This window comes from Oncorhynchus clarkii, chromosome 32 (genome assembly GCF_045791955.1).
Source record: "Oncorhynchus clarkii lewisi isolate Uvic-CL-2024 chromosome 32, UVic_Ocla_1.0, whole genome shotgun sequence".
NCBI lineage: Eukaryota > Metazoa > Chordata > Actinopteri > Salmoniformes > Salmonidae > Oncorhynchus > Oncorhynchus clarkii.
This window is the reverse complement of record NC_092178.1, coordinates 35169536-35185439: the sequence shown is the minus strand read 5'-3', so window position 1 is coordinate 35185439 and position 15904 is coordinate 35169536. Positions and strand designations below refer to the sequence as shown.

At 40.9% G+C, this 15904-nt stretch overlaps 1 protein-coding gene across 1 annotated transcript in view; it reads right to left on the bottom strand.

Annotated features, from left to right (window-relative positions):
• LOC139391961 (uncharacterized) overlaps nucleotides 1-15904 on the bottom strand; it is a 590779-nt gene that overhangs the window by 18783 nt on the left and 556092 nt on the right. The gene's annotated exons all lie outside the window — the stretch shown is intronic.

The window sequence follows — 15904 nt, the reverse complement described above, 5'->3', positions numbered from 1 at the left end:
GGTCACTTAGAAATGTCCATGTTTTTGAAAGAAAAGCACAGTTTAAATTAAAATACAATTAAACAATTAAAATAACATAAAATTGATCAGAAATAAAGTGTAGACATTGATAATGTTGTAAATGACCATTGTAGCTGGAAACGGCAGGTTTTTATGGAATATCTACATAGGCGTACAGAGGCCCATTATCAGTAACCATCATTCCTGTGTTCCAATGGCACGTTGTGTTAACCAATCCAAGTTAATCATTTAAAAAGGCAAAAAAAACAACATGTGCAATTATGTTAGCACAGCTGAAAACTGTTGTGCTGATTAAAGAATTAGACTAGTTAAGTATTTGGAGCATCAGCATTTGTGGGTTCGATTACAGGCTCAAAACCAGAAACAAATAACTTTCTTCTGAATCCGTTTATTTTTGTTCTGAGAAATTCCATGCGAAAAATTGCCAAATAACTGAACATCTCGTACAATGCTGTGTACTACTCCCTTCACAGAACAGCACAAACTGGCTCTAACTAGAATAGAAAGAGGAGTGGGAGATGTCACGCCCCGACCTTGGAGATCCTTTAAATTCTCTATTTGGTAGGTCAGGGTGTGACTAGGGTGGGAAATCTATGTTTTTATTTCTTTGTTGGTTGGGTATGGTTCCCAATCAGAGGCAGCTGTCTATCGTTGTCTCTGATTGGGGATGATACTTAGGCAGCCCTTTTTCCCCACCTTCAGTTGTGGGATCTTGTCTTTGTGTGTTGCACTCCTAAGCTTTACGGTCGTTGAGTTGTTTATTGTTTTTGGTGGAACATTTAAAATGTACGCCTACCACGCCGCACCTTGGTCTTCATTTAACAACGGACGTTACAGGAGAACCCGGGTGCACAACTGAGCAAGAGGACAAGTACATTAGAGTGTCTAGTTTGAGAAACAGAATCCAGCATCCCGGAGTCGCCTCTTCACTGTTGACGTCGAGACTGGTGTTTTGCGGGTACTATTTAAATGAAGCTGTCAGTTGAGGACTTGTGAGGCGATTTGGTTACATAAATTGCTGTTAATGCATTTATTAATTAGTCATTTACCATTCTCATTCTCGGAGTGGAAATGTTGTTTGCAAGAGTTCACAATCCGCTAAACTTGTGAGAAACAAGTTTTGGTTTATTTCATAACCGTAATTTACGAGATCTGTAAATATTTCATTGTCTTTTGTTTGGAGTGCTTCATGTTTCTGTCCTGATAATATTGAGGGAGCCCGCGCACCTGAGCACGCATAGAAGTACCTGGCCTGCTGTGAAGAAATGTAGGGAAGTGTTTGTTTTTTTTAAACATCCATTGTGAATGACAATATATTAAAACTATAGTTTCTCACAGTAAGCTATTTGAAAAATCTTTCCTACAATCTCCCACTCAGTAATCACCAATCTTCAGTGTGAAAGAGCAATGGAAGTTATAGGCCTACTGCTGCATTGGCCTATAGGCTATGAGTTCCATGTGTTCATTTATTTAGCTGCCAATGGATCACGGTGTATAATGGTGTATCAATGTGCCCATATGGCAGAGGCTGGTGAACTTGCATTAGTTGACTTCGAGATTTGTATCATTTTAATTCAGATTTTTAGGATTAACCATGTGACAATGATTTTGAGAAACTAAAAAGTTATTGAAATTAAACTGCTCCACGACAATCACAACTGGCATGCAAAACGGTAGAAATTGTAGGATAAATTGTAAGATTCTCCAAACTTAAAAGTCACGCCCTGCCTATGAAGTCTTTATCAAATAATTGCCTCCAGGTTTCCATGGTCGGATTTTGCCTATAGGCTACTTTGAAGCAAGGTAAGACATGCGCCTCATAATATGAAATAAAACATTCAGGTTTCAATGAATTTAAATATGTTTTCATAATGCATAAAGCCTCCAGCGCACATTATTAAGTGGTGGGAGACGAGCTGAGAGCCTGTTGCCTAAACTTTAATGGTGATTGGGAGGCGTGCATCAATTAACAGTTGAGAAATAAAAATAGTAGCTCCTTTTAATCGTGCACCAAAACTGTTTTTAACACAGGACTTTATTCAGAATTGTTGCCCAATGAATGGGCTGATAAAAGCACGTTTTACTCCAGGAACAACCAGCTGAGGAGCTGCAGGAGCAATCCCGCTCAAAATGGGCTCTGTACGCTGTACGTGTGTGATCGTTGTGTTTGGATAAAGAAGATAAATGATGACTAACGATCTCCTCATTTTGGTTGGCACCAGTTTTATTAATCGGCTTTTAATTGGTTTCTATCGGCCAAAAGCAGATGTGTGTCTGAAATGTGATAACCAAATACAAATCCCAACATTGGAACAAAAAACTGAAACCTTGTCAAATGTATCAAAAGGTGTCGTGCCGACATCTATAGAATAATGTAATAGCGTGCAATTCAAGCTAAGGCACAGGTTCGTGCTCTTTCATTCTTACATCGTGGCTTGCTTGACGAGATGCCTTTGCAGAGCCATAGCTGAAACATTCTGGAGCAGAGCGTATAGAAAATGCTGCAGATGCATTATGTAAGCCCTAAATCAACTCGTACAGTCATTACACACACCACGTGTATCTGTGGTGTCTTTGGGGGTAGAATAACCCGACTGAAACTGCTGAGAGACAGAGTGAGCAGTCCCACAATAGAGTGAACATTATGTAGTGTCCTCACCTGTCTGGTTACGACACACTGCTGCCAAGGTCCTTTTGTCAAAAGTGATTGAGTGTCGGTTACCGTGGCAATTATCCAGACTGTTTCTGTGTCGAGTGTGCTTTTTCCATTAGCGACTAGGATTTGGTTGTAAAAAACACTAGTTCATTCTAAAGGGCATGACTGGCATGATTCATAAGGCATACTACCAGTAAACTTCACCTTTGGGACTGACCCACAAGTTGGAATTACAGTTGAAGTCGGAAGTTTACATACACTTAGGTTGGAGTATTTAAACTCATTTTTCAACCAATCCACAAATTTCTTGAAAACAAACTATCGTTTTGGCACGTCGGTTAGGACATCTACTTTGTGCATGACGGAAGTCATTTTTCCTACAATTGTTTACACTTATAATTAATTCACTGTATCACAATTCCAGTGGGTCAGAAGTTTACATACACTAAGTTGACTGTGCCTTTAAACAGCTTGGGAAATGCCAGAAAATTATGTCATGGCTTTAGAAGCTTCTGATAGGCTAATTGATATCATTTGAGGCAACTGGAGATGTACCTGTGGATGTATCTCAAGGCCTACCTTCAAACTCAGTGCCTCTTTGCTTGACAACATGAGAAAATCAAAAGAAATCAGCCAAAACCTCAGAAAAACAAATTGTAGACCTCCACAAGTCTGGTTCATTCTTGGGAGCAATTTCCAGATGCCTGAAGGTACCATGTTAATCTGTACAAACAATAGTACGCAAGTATAAAACACCACTCCTAGAGATGAACGTACTTTGGTGCGAAAAGGAGACAGGTACAAAAGTATCTATATCCACAGTAAAAGGAGTCCTATATCGACATAACCTGAAAGGCCGCTCAGCAAGGAAGATGCCACTGCTCCAAACCGCCATAAAAAAGCCAGACTACGATTTGAAACTGCACATGGGGACAAAGATTGTTTTTGGAGAAATGTCCTCTGGTCTGACGGAACAAAAATATAATTGTTTGGCCATAATGACTATCATTATGTTTGGAGGAAAAAGGGGGTGGCTTGCAAGCCGAAGAACACCATCCCAACCAGGAAGCACGGGGGTGGCAGCATCATGTTGTGGGGGTGCTTTGCTGCAGGAGGGACTGGTGCACTTCTAAAAATAGATGGCATCATGAGGCAATAAAATTATGTGGATATATTGAAGCAACATCTCAAGACATCAGTCAGGAAGTTAAGCTTGGTCGCAAATGGGTCTTCCAAATGGACAATGACCCCAAGCATACTTCCAAAGTTGTGGCAAAGTGGTTTAAGGACAACAAAGTCAAGGTATTGGAGTGGCCATCACAAAGCCCTGACCTCAACCCTATGGAGAATTTGTGGGCAGAACTGAAAAAAAGCGTATGCAAGCAAGGAGGCCTACAAACCTGACTCAGTTACACCAGCTCTGTCAGGAGGAAAGGTCCAAAATTCACCCAACTTATTGTGGGAAGCATGTGGAAGGCTACACACAACATTTGACCCAAGTTAAACAATTTAAAGGCAATGCTACCTAATACTAATTGAGTGTATGTAAACTTCTGACCCACTGGGAATGCGATGAAATAAATAAAATCTGAAATAAATCACTGCTATTATTCTGACATTTAACATTCTTAAAATAAAGTGGTGATCCTAACTGACCTAAGACAGGGAATTTTTACTAGGATTAAATGTCAGGAATTGTGAAAATGTAAATGTATTTGGCTGAGGTGGATGTAAACTTCCGACTTCAACTGTACATAACAGTTATACACTGAGTGTATAAAACATTAGGAACTCTTTCCATGACAGACTGACCAGGTGAATCCAGGTTAAAGCTATGATCCCTTATTGATGTCACTTGTTAAATCCACTTCAGTCAGTGTAGATGAAGGGGAGAAGACAGGTTAAAGAAGGATTTTTAAGCCTCAAGACATTTGAGACGTGGATTGTGTATATGTGCCATTCAGAGGATGAATGGGCAAGACAAACTTTTTAAGTGCCTTTGAACAAGGTGTAGTAGTAGTTGCCAGGCGCACCGGTTTGAGTGTTTCAAGAAATGCAAAGCTGCTGAGTTTTTCAAACTCAACAGTTTCCTGTTTGTATTAAGAGTGGTCCACCACCCAAAGGACAGCCAGCCAACTTGACACAACTGTGGGAAACATTTGATTCAACATGGGCCAGCATCCCTGAACGCTTTCAACACCTTTTACTGTAGAGTCTATGCTCCGACGAATTGAGGACATTCTGAGGGGGTAAAACTCAATATTAGGAAGGAGTTCCTAATGTTTTGTACACTCAGCGATGAATGACTACAACCCACCCAATAGTAATGAGACATCAGTATGTGACGTTGATTGAAATGCCAGGCATACAGTAGGTCCACACGGCAAAGAGATGTTTTCAACTAAATTCACAAAAGCGGGGACGAGCGGGGTATGGAAGCAACCGTTCCCCGTTGAAGGCAGTGAACGTCATTCCTTGAGTGACTATCAAAATCACTAAGAATAGTTGTGGGCACTAACATTTTAGTTTTTTTTAAATCCTGTATCGCAGTAAAAGAAGCCTGAGTGGCACGTTGGGAATGCATTGCCGCAATTGTTCTGCCAATACCGCGGAGTGACCTAACTTTTTAGTGCCTGCAACTGTGAAATCCTGGCACTTGAGCAGAAGGTTGACTGACAGATCAGTTACTCAAGTCTTTACCAATAGTTTAGTACATCCCCCACTCTCTCTTTCTCTCTGTGTCTCTGATTAATCGAGTGAATGCTGTCAGTTCCATCATGTACCCACGCCTCACCACCTTCCACCATGCAGATCAGGTGTCAACCTCAAGCCAAGCGCTGCAGGGGGGGAATGTGCTTACAGAACGTCTTGTAGGCTCAGCATGATCCGTTCAGACTGTGCACAGACTTGTGTAAGAGAGATTAACGGAACAGCAGGTAAAAGAGAAGACTTAATCATTGTTACCCCTTCACCTCCCTCCCTCTTCCTCTCCCGGGCCAGACTGTTGACTCAGCTCTGTCTGATCCACCAGTAAACAGAGGTCGAACTTAAGGTAAACAAGAGATGAAGATACAAAAGACGAGGTGTGGCATCCAAAGCAGGATTCGACAGATAGATCGCTGGGAGGAGAAGTGCGATAGAGACTCGTAAAAATAATAGAAGAATAGAAAACATAACCCTGTGCCAAGATTAATTATGCCCCTCATGCTACCTGGATGGGTAGTTTTCATTAATGTCACATAAGAGTTGAAGTCAGAAGTTTACATACATCTTAGGCAAATACATTAAACTCAGTTTTTCACAATTCCTGACATTTAATCCAAGTAAAAATTCCCTGTTTTAGGTCAGTTAGGATCACCACTTTATTTTAAGAATGTGAAATGAATAATAGTAGGGAGAATTATTTATTTCAGCTTTTATTTCTTTCATCACATTCCCAGTGGGTCAGAAGTTTACACACACTCAATTAGTATTTGGTAACATTGCCTTTAAATTGTTTAACTTGGGTCAAATGTTTTGCTTAGCCTTCCACATGCTTCCCACAATAAGTTGGGTGAATTTTGGCCCATTCCTCCTGACAGAGCTGGAATAACACTCAGGTTTGTAGGCCTCCTTGCTCGCACACAACTTTGGAAGTATGCTTGGGGTCATTGTCCATTTGGAAGACCCATTTGCGACCAAGCTTTAACTTCCTGACTGATGTCTTGAGATGTTGCTTCAATATATCCACATCATTTTCCTGCCATCTATTTTGTGAAGTGCACCAGTCCCTCCTGCAGCAAAGCACCCCCACAACATGATGCTGCCTTCCCCGTGCTTTGCGGTTGGGATGGTGTTCTTCGGCTTGCAAGCGTTCCTCTTTTTCCTCCAAACATAACGATGGTCAGTATGGCCAAACAATTCTATTTTTGTTCCATCAGACCAGAGGACAGTTCTGCAAAAAGTATGATCTTTGTCCCCATGTGCAGTTGCAAACCGTAATCTGGCTTTTTTATGGTGATTTTGGAGCAGTGGCTCCTTCCTTGCTGAGCGGCCTTTCAGGTTATGTGGATATAGATACTTTTGTACCTGTTTCCGTCAGCACCTTCACAAGGTCCTTTGCTGTTGTTCTGGGATTGGTTTGCACTTTTCGCACCAAAGTACGTTCATCTCTAGGAGACAGAACGTCTCTAGGAGACGTCTCCTTCCTGAGCAGTATGACAGCTACGTGGTCCCATGGTGTTTATGCGTGCGTAATATTGTTTGTATAGATGAACGTGATACCTTCAAGCGGTTGGAAATTGCTACCAAGGATTAACCAGACTTGTGGAGGTCTACAATTCTTTTTCTGAGGGCTTGGCTGATTTCTTTTGATTTTCCCATGATGTCACGCAAAGAGGCACGGAGTTTGAAGGTAGGCCATGAAATACATCCACAGGTACACCTCCAATTGACTCAAACAATGTCAATTAGCCTATCAGAAGCTTCTAAAGCCATGACATCATTTTCTGGAATGTTCCAAGCTGTTTAAAGGCACAGTCAATTTTAATGTAGGTAAACTTCTGACCCACTGGAATTGTGATACAGTGAATTATAAGTGAAATAATCTGTCTGTAAACAATTGTTGGAAAAATTACTTGTGTCACGCACAAAGTAGATGTCCTAACCAACTTCCCAAAACTATAGTTTGTTAACAATAAATTTGTGGAGTGGTTGAAAAATGAGTTTAATTGACTCCAACCTAAGTGTATGTAAACTTCCGACTTCAACTGTACGTACAGACATGGATGTAGTTTGTCCAAGGCATGTTGTCCATAGTCTGTTTCCCTGAGCAGTGGCGCAACTTTTACTGGGGACTGAGTCATGTCCCCGCCACATTTTGAGATTGCATTTTTGTTTATCATTGCAATGTGATACAAAAAGCGGCAATGGTGTGCTTACGGACCATGTGGACACCTCCGAGCTCAGGTAGGCGGTTTGGAATGTTCAACCGGCTGGATGTTGGAGGACATCACAGAGCAGGCTGACAGGCTGTGTGAAGGCAAAGCTTCTGGAAGGCTGGCTGAATCAGCATGGGAGAGTTGCGCATAGTTCAGTGTGTATGTGTTTTGCTCTTTCACCGAGTTATAAAGGCAAGCAGAGCAGAAACTGGCTACTCTTTAGTTGACTGATGTATTTTGCAAGGTAACTGCTGTTTAACTTAACAGAAAGAAAATGTAACTAGTGTTTATTCGCAGTACTGAGAAGTAACGTTAGTTAATGTTTCATCCCCTCTCGACTGAGATGAATGAATTAGATACGCTAGCTAGTAGCTACCACAGCCAGGTCAGCTCTAGCCTTTAGTTATCTGTCAGATAGTAATGGCCACCTCATATCGCCATCTAATAGCACTTGTTTGCATCACACTAGACCTGAATCAAACAATGAAACCATCAGCCATACGATTGAAGATTGATATTCTCACGGTTTTTTCAGTGCAATGTGAGTTTTTATTAGTCAGTACGGCAATGTAACGTTATTGATCTGTCAAGTTTCCCTAGCTAATTCCCTACTAATAAACAGCTCTAACATTACAGACTTCACTGTCATGGTGCACAGTAGAGGTCTGCATGGACCAATTTCTTCGTCCCGCTCCCGCAGCTCTCTGTTCGACTCCCACCCGCTACAACTGGTAAAACAAAACAACCGCAGTCCCGCAATGTTATTTTAGGCGTATGTGACAGAGCCCACTTGACAGCCATGGTCCCAGCAATTTTGCGCCCTATAGGTAATATCAAATGCGCAAAAATAACTTAAGAAATAGTTTAAATTCCCAGAGATTCTCACATGGCCCTTATATTAGGATATCTGTATTACTAGGCCAGTGGCGACCCGTAAAATATATACAGTACCAGTCCAAAGTTTGGACACACCTACTCATGTCAGGCTTTTTCTTTATTTTAACTTTCTACATTGTAGAATAATAGTGAAGACATCAAAACTATGAAATAACACATATGGAATCATGTAGTAACCAAAAAAGTGTTAAACAATATGTTTTAGATTCTTCAAAGTAGCCACCCTTTTTCGGTTACTACAAGATTCAATATGTGTTATTTCATAGTTTTGATGTCTTCACTATTGTTCTACCATGTAGAACATAATACAAATTCTTCTCTCTGTGCAGCAAACAGTGGACAAGCCAGATGCTATATTAAGGCAGTCTGACAAACCAACATGTATCAAGGGTTGAAAGAGGCGTTTCCCGACTACACAAAACATGTCAAACAAAAATGTGAGGAAGACCTGGTAGAAGCTATTAACGATGATGAATGGATAAAAATACTGTATGTTTGAATGCCCGGCCACGTTCATATAATCTCAGACATAAATTACTGCAGTTTAAGACCATCCATAGAACAAACTATATGCCAGTGAAACTGAATAACATGCACTCAGAAATGTAATTCCTCTGCTGGAGCTGTAAAACACAAAAAGGGGACATGCTGTATTTGCGTTTTGTTATGGTCTGGTGAAGGCTGGCTGAATTCTGGCAAAGAGTACTTCTTTTATCTCTGCATGTCTACAGATTCTCCCTTCTCCCTGTTTTTGTTTGCATGGAAATGTTGATCCTGGAGACTTATCTGAAGAAGCTGTGGAACCAAGCATTTAAAGTGGCATAAGAAATGCATTGCCATTAATTGAAAGGTTGGTTACCATCCCACAATGTCAAGTTATGTGTCACTAGATTTTATTTATTACAAGACTAAGGTTATACTGGGAAACGTTCATAAGGATTGAATGCGTTGTACGGAGTACAGTATGAGTAAAGGAGTCTGTATTGAAAACATGCCCACGTCAGGGGAGATACCTATTTAGGCAATCCCCAGCTGCCTGGCTGCTCAGTCTGGGCCCTGGTGGTCTACCATCCTGTGGGTTGTCACTTGGCCCAACACACCCAAAACCAACAATGTTTCATTAAGATCCTAAAGCTGAGTAGAGGTGTGTTGGATTGGGGCGCTGCAGGATGGTAAGACCCCTAGGGGCAGGATGGGGTGACCCAGCTATATTTGGTGTAAAAGTAAAAAGAGCTCTACAATACTATTAGGCCTATGAGAGTAATTATATGGAGGATGTGCTGTTTCTGTGTGTTAATGTGTATGTGTAGTTGTATGTGTTTTGTTGTTCTTTCCAAACCTTTCCCTTGTGAATTACAAAAATAAAAGGTGGGAACTGGGAAGGAAATTGTGTTGGGAGAGAGTTGAGTTATTGACTAGACTGGTGGGGGTCTGGCGTGCAGGCATAGAGGATGTCTTAATAAAGAGTTGTTTCATGAGTTGTTCATTTGTTAGGCGATTGGTTATAGGTGCAACACAATATGTATTATTGAATTACCTTTGATCTAGTTTAGTCTTATTAATCACTTAAAACTGTGGACATTTTGCTTACTTTTTGTTCTAGATGCCCCCCCACCACCCACACTTCTAAAACCCTGCCCCTGAGTATTAATATTCCCCAGAAACTCCAACCATTGTGTTTTGATAGGTCTGTCTTTGCATGTTGGACTCTCTCTCGTACACTCTCCCATCTCCATCCCTCTCCTCTGTTCTTAGTAAAAGAGAGACAGAGGGTTGGAGAGACTCTCATTCTCCATGTCCATGTCCATCTCTGTCTCTCTTCATCTCTCCCTCAATTATTCTCTCTGTTGGCAGAGGGAAAGCAGGATGAGGCTGTAAAAGCCAACAGTGGGTGGTGAAACAAATTTTCCCCAAACACTCGCCTGGCAACACTCACTTGATAAGCCACTTACTTTACCTGCCCTAGTGACATAGCATTGGGGTCAGAGAACCACTGACATTATAGGAAACTGAACTGCCCTTGTGACTTCTGTCTGCATTCTTACCTGAGATCTAGGCTATGCATGCACAGAAACTATTGCATAAATCATGTATTGATGTCAATGGGAGATTTGCTCAAAAAGACTTGAGCCAGGTTGCCATTGCAAATAGTAATTTGCTTTTTTATTGACCTGCCTGGTTAAATACAATAAATTAAATAAAACATTCTCACCCATGTGGATCTCATTTTCGGATGTGTATCTCATATTCTGATTTATATTAGGTTTCGGCCTACACATTTGAGGTCAGACAGCCAGTTCCCATTGAGGAGCCTAATCACATGGCTCAGCAGGGTCAATAATAGTCTCAGAGACACAAAGCAACATGAGTTTTACCTGTGGCCCTGACAGGAGGCAAGGCAACTAGATATCCGGACTGGAAAACAAAGAAGGCACACATGCAATGTGCCAACTCTGCAAATCACCCTACAGTTCGCATAGGACAAGCGCCAACATCTCAGTAGAATGCAGCCGGATAAAGCTCAAATGTATACTGTTATGGCATCTGTATCTTCCGAAATCGTCTGAAACGCTAACTCTTCAAAGAGTAATCTTAAATAGTCCCAAAGAAACCAGACCCTTTTCGTGAACTAACACTCGCACTTGACTTTTGTCCCTAGCCGTGTTACTAGCAGTGAATAGGCTGACAGCTACTTTATTGAGGAAAAAATCCTAAATGGTTCAAATGTAAATGTATTTCCCATCGAGGACGCATCTTGTGGTGTGACATTTATGTGGCATAAACGGTAAATGTAAACTGTAAAAATAAGCCATAATGTCTGATTGTGAAAGCTTTTATGTGCCCGTTTCAAAGTTCTGTGGAAGAGGCTGAAAAACTGAAAGAACTCCAATTTTGTATAATGAGTCAACACAATCTCACACTCAATTCGTGCAAATGTGTACACAAGGTATTTCAGCAGATTTCTTGCGTTTTTTGTGTGGCTTAATTTGTGTGAAAATACACACACTTTTGTGCTACTTAATTCGTAGAAAAATACACATTTTTGAGCGACTTCATTCATAGGAAAATAGATTTTTGGGAGGCAAACTTTGGAACAATCTTTTGAAAGTTATTGGAGAAATGCATAATGGGCAAAGATGTTCCACACTGCCTTTTTTTGTGTCGAACATATATTTATGTAAAAAAACAAATGGGGGCAGTCATCTAAGGCGCTGCTTCGCAGTGCTATGTAGCTGTGCCACTAGAGACTCTGGGTTCGAGTCTAGGCTCTGTCGTAACCGCCCCCGACCGGGAGACCTATGGGGCGGCGCACAATTGGGCCAGCGTCGTCCGGGTTAGGGGAGGGTTTGGCACGCAGGGATGTCCTTGTCTCATCGCGCACTAGCAACTCCTGTGCAGTGCACGCTGATACGGTTTCCAGGTGCACAGTGTTTCCTCCGACACATTGGTGTGGCTGGCTTCCGGGTTAAGTGGGCATTGTGTCAAGAAGCAGTGCGGCTTGGTTGGGTTGTGTTTCGGGGGATGCATGGTTCTCGACCTTTGCCTCTCCCGAGTCCGTACGGGAGTTGCAGCGATGAGACAAGACTGTAACTATCAATTGGATACCACAAAATTGTGGAGAAAAAGGGGTAAAAGTTAAATAAATACAAAAAAGAAATATATACACCGTTGAAGTCAGAGGTTTACATACACTTAGGTTGGAGTGATTAAAACTCGCTTTTCAACCACTCCACAAATTTCTTGTTAACAAACTATAGTTTTGGCAAGTTGGTTAGGACATCAATTTTGTGCATGAAGTAATTATTCCAACAATTGTTTACAGACAGACTATTTCAATTATAATTCACAGTATCACAATTCCAGTGGGTCAGAAGTTTACATACACTAAGTTGGCTGTGCCTTTAAACAGCTTGAAAAATTCCAGAAAATGATGTCATGGCTTTAGAAGCTTCTGACCATGCAGCCGTCATACCGCTCAGGAAGGAGATGCGTTCTGTCTCCTAGAGATGAACGTAATTTGGTGCAAAAAAGTGCAAAACAATACCAGAACAACAGCAAAGGACCTTGTGAAGATGCTAGAGGAAACGGGTGCAAAAGTATGTATATCCACAGTAAAACGAGTCCTATATCGACATAACCTGAAAGGCCGCTCAGCAAGGATCACCATAAAAAAACCCAGACTACTGTTTGCAACTGCACATGGGGACAAAGATCATACTTTTTGGAGAAATGTCCTCTGGTCTGTTGAAACAAAAATAGACCTGTTTGGCCATAATGACCATCGTTATGTTCGGAGGAAAAAGGGGGTGGCTTGCAAGCCAAAGGTCACCATCCGGGGGTGGCAGCATCATGTTGTGGGGTGCTTTGTTGCAGGAGGGACTGGTGCACTAGATGGCATCATGAGGCAGGAAAATGATGTGGATATATTGAAGCAACATCTCAAGACATCAGTCAGGAAGTTAAAGCTTAGTCGCAAATGGGTCTTCCAAATGGACAATGACCCCAAGCATACGTCCAAAGTTGTGGCAAAATGGCTTAAGGACAACAAAGTCAAGGTATTGGAGTGGCCATCACAAAGCCCTGACCTCAATCCTATAGAAAGTTTGTGGGCAGAACTGAAAAAGTGTGTGCGATCAAGGAGGCCTACAAACCTGACTCAGTTACACCAGCTCTGTCAGGAGGAATGGGCCAAAATTCACCCAACTTATTGTGGGAAGCTTGTGGAAGGCTACCCAAAACATTTGACCCAAGTTAAACAATTTAAAGGCAATGCTACTAAATATTAATTGAGTGTGTAAACTTCTGACCCACTGGGAATGCAATGAAAGAAATAAAAGCTGAAATAAATAATTTCTCTCTACTATTATACTGACAATTCACATTCTTAAAATAAATTGGTGATCCTAACTGACCTAAGACAGGGAATTTTTACTCTGATTAAATGTCAGGAATTGTGAAAAACTGAGTTTAAATGTATTTGGCTAAAGTGTATGTAAACTTCCGACTTCAACTGTATATACAAAACAATACCCCCCAAAATATAATGTGTGTTATAAATGTGTTAACACAATATTGTTAATCAACCAAGTTGTTACTGAAATACATTATTTTTATGGTTTTATGCTCTTTTCGTTTAATACTTTGGGATGCTGGTGCTATGTCGGTTGACAGACTGCAGTCTATTTTTTTGTGTGGTATCAATCAATGAAGGTATTTGATTGGGGAATGGGGAAACATTTTCATGATGGGAAATGAATTAATCGATAAATGTGGGGAAACAGAAGACCTGAAAATGTGCGGTTTAAATTCCCATGCCACATACGAGGCCATGGTTAGATTTCCTGTTGCAGCTTTCACTTTTTTACACCACATTGGTGGCAGCGTTGGGATCACGTCCACCTCACGTCTAGTTAAGTGATCTAGTAGTGGGAAGCATTCTGTTTTTCAACATTGTGTTGGGTGTAATTACATTGATATATCTAGTGAACAATGGATAAGCCACAATGGGCGTGATGGATAGACATTCTTACTACAGGTGTGATCAAGCCTACATCAAAGTTGCCTGAAGATGAATGGAAAGTGCTATGCCCTGACCAGTTATTCAGAAGAAAAACCTCTGACTAGACATTTACATAAGTTAACTTACCAGTATGGACCCAAAACAAACACGTTCTACACATTGACAAACTCTGTGTTTAAAGTGTTATTACAACCATGGTGTTCTGTTGTTACTGAAGCTTATACATCTAATAACCTGACAATGATCAAATCAGATGGGTGTGGATCACCCATATGCCCGCCTGAGTGGCGCAGCGTTCTAAGGTGCTGCATCTCAGTGCAAGACGCGTTACTGCAGTCCCTGGTTCAAATACGGGCTGCATCACATCTGGCTGTGATTGGGAATCCCATAGGGTGGCGCACAATTGGCACAGCCAAGACAAGAGTTGGCTATAACATGAGTACAAACAAAGTGAGTGTGTGTATAAGTGTGCAAGTGTGCAAGTGTGTGTATTTTTGTTGTGTATTATAATTTCCCATCATAGAAATGTATCCCCATTCCCCAATCATTATGAAATAAATTGTATCGTGTACATGAACAAGTGGATCCTTGTATTAAATGCATTATGAAGAAAATAGTATAATGTAGGGTCCCCGAAATATGAAATACATTATTAAGAAAATCGTGTAGGCCTACTGTTGCCTATGCGAAAAAAGGGCTTTTGACTACAAGTGCACCAGTATCCCAAAGTATTAAGCGAAAACAGGCATAAAAAACAGTATTTACATTAATAAACCAAAAAACAGTATAAGGCTACTATTATATTATAATTATTTCAGGTGACAACCTGGTTGAATAACAATATTGGTTTGTTAACACCTTTTTTTTATATAAATAAATGTGGGACATAAAATAAGGCAGTGTAGAACAACATTGGCCATCATGCAATGGGCACTCTAATAACTTTCAAAAGATTGTTCCCAAAATGCCCCCCCCCCCAAAATTTTTTTTTATTTACCTGTAAATTAAATCGCACAAAAATGTGTGTCTTTTCACACGAATTAAGCTTCACAAAAACGCACAAAATCTGCTGAAATACTTTTTGGAGTGTGAGACTGTTGAATGAGTTTAGCGTGCGATCCAAGCCTTGAGGACCATAGAATGAATGATTGTGTGTGCGCTCACACATGCATGTGCATTCATGTCGTGCATGCCTGCGTGAATATGTGTGTTGGCATGAAATAACTTGCTGATCAGGACCCGTCCTGAAAGCTATTATCATCAAGAGGCACACTGCAAAACATTAGCTTAACCCACTCACCTTGTAACCACAGCAACCCGAGCCACACAAAGAGTCACTTCTTTATTTCTAGAAGTTCTTAGGAAGTCACCTCCCTCTTTTAGTGTCACCTGTATTCTTGTGTACTACTGTATTTATTAGAGACCTGAAGATGTGTATTATGGCAAGAGAGAATGCAGATGGAGAAGAACTATCTACATGAGAGGGGAGAACAGATATTGTACATACTGTAAACTGATCTTATGTATATGGCCATGGAACGTCACCCTAGACTCATTTCACTGCTCTCTCACACACCCTTTCGATCAGCGAGGGCATCGGCATCACTGTGGTGGAACTCATTCAGTGAAAGGTAAAAAAAAAAAAAAAATTGAAACTCATCTGTATTCCAGAACTTCTATTAAACTAAGGCTCAAATGCTTAGTAGGCATCTAAAACATTTACATCCTGCATACCCAGGCTGAATTCCATTTCCCCTCCTTCTGTATTCTTCTCCTCTCACACCGTGTTCCCACAATCTCTCGCTAAGCATTATTTAAAAAATGAATGAAGCCAATGCTGAAATACATGACAAATACAACCGAATTGCAGTCCTAGTAAATGCCTCCATT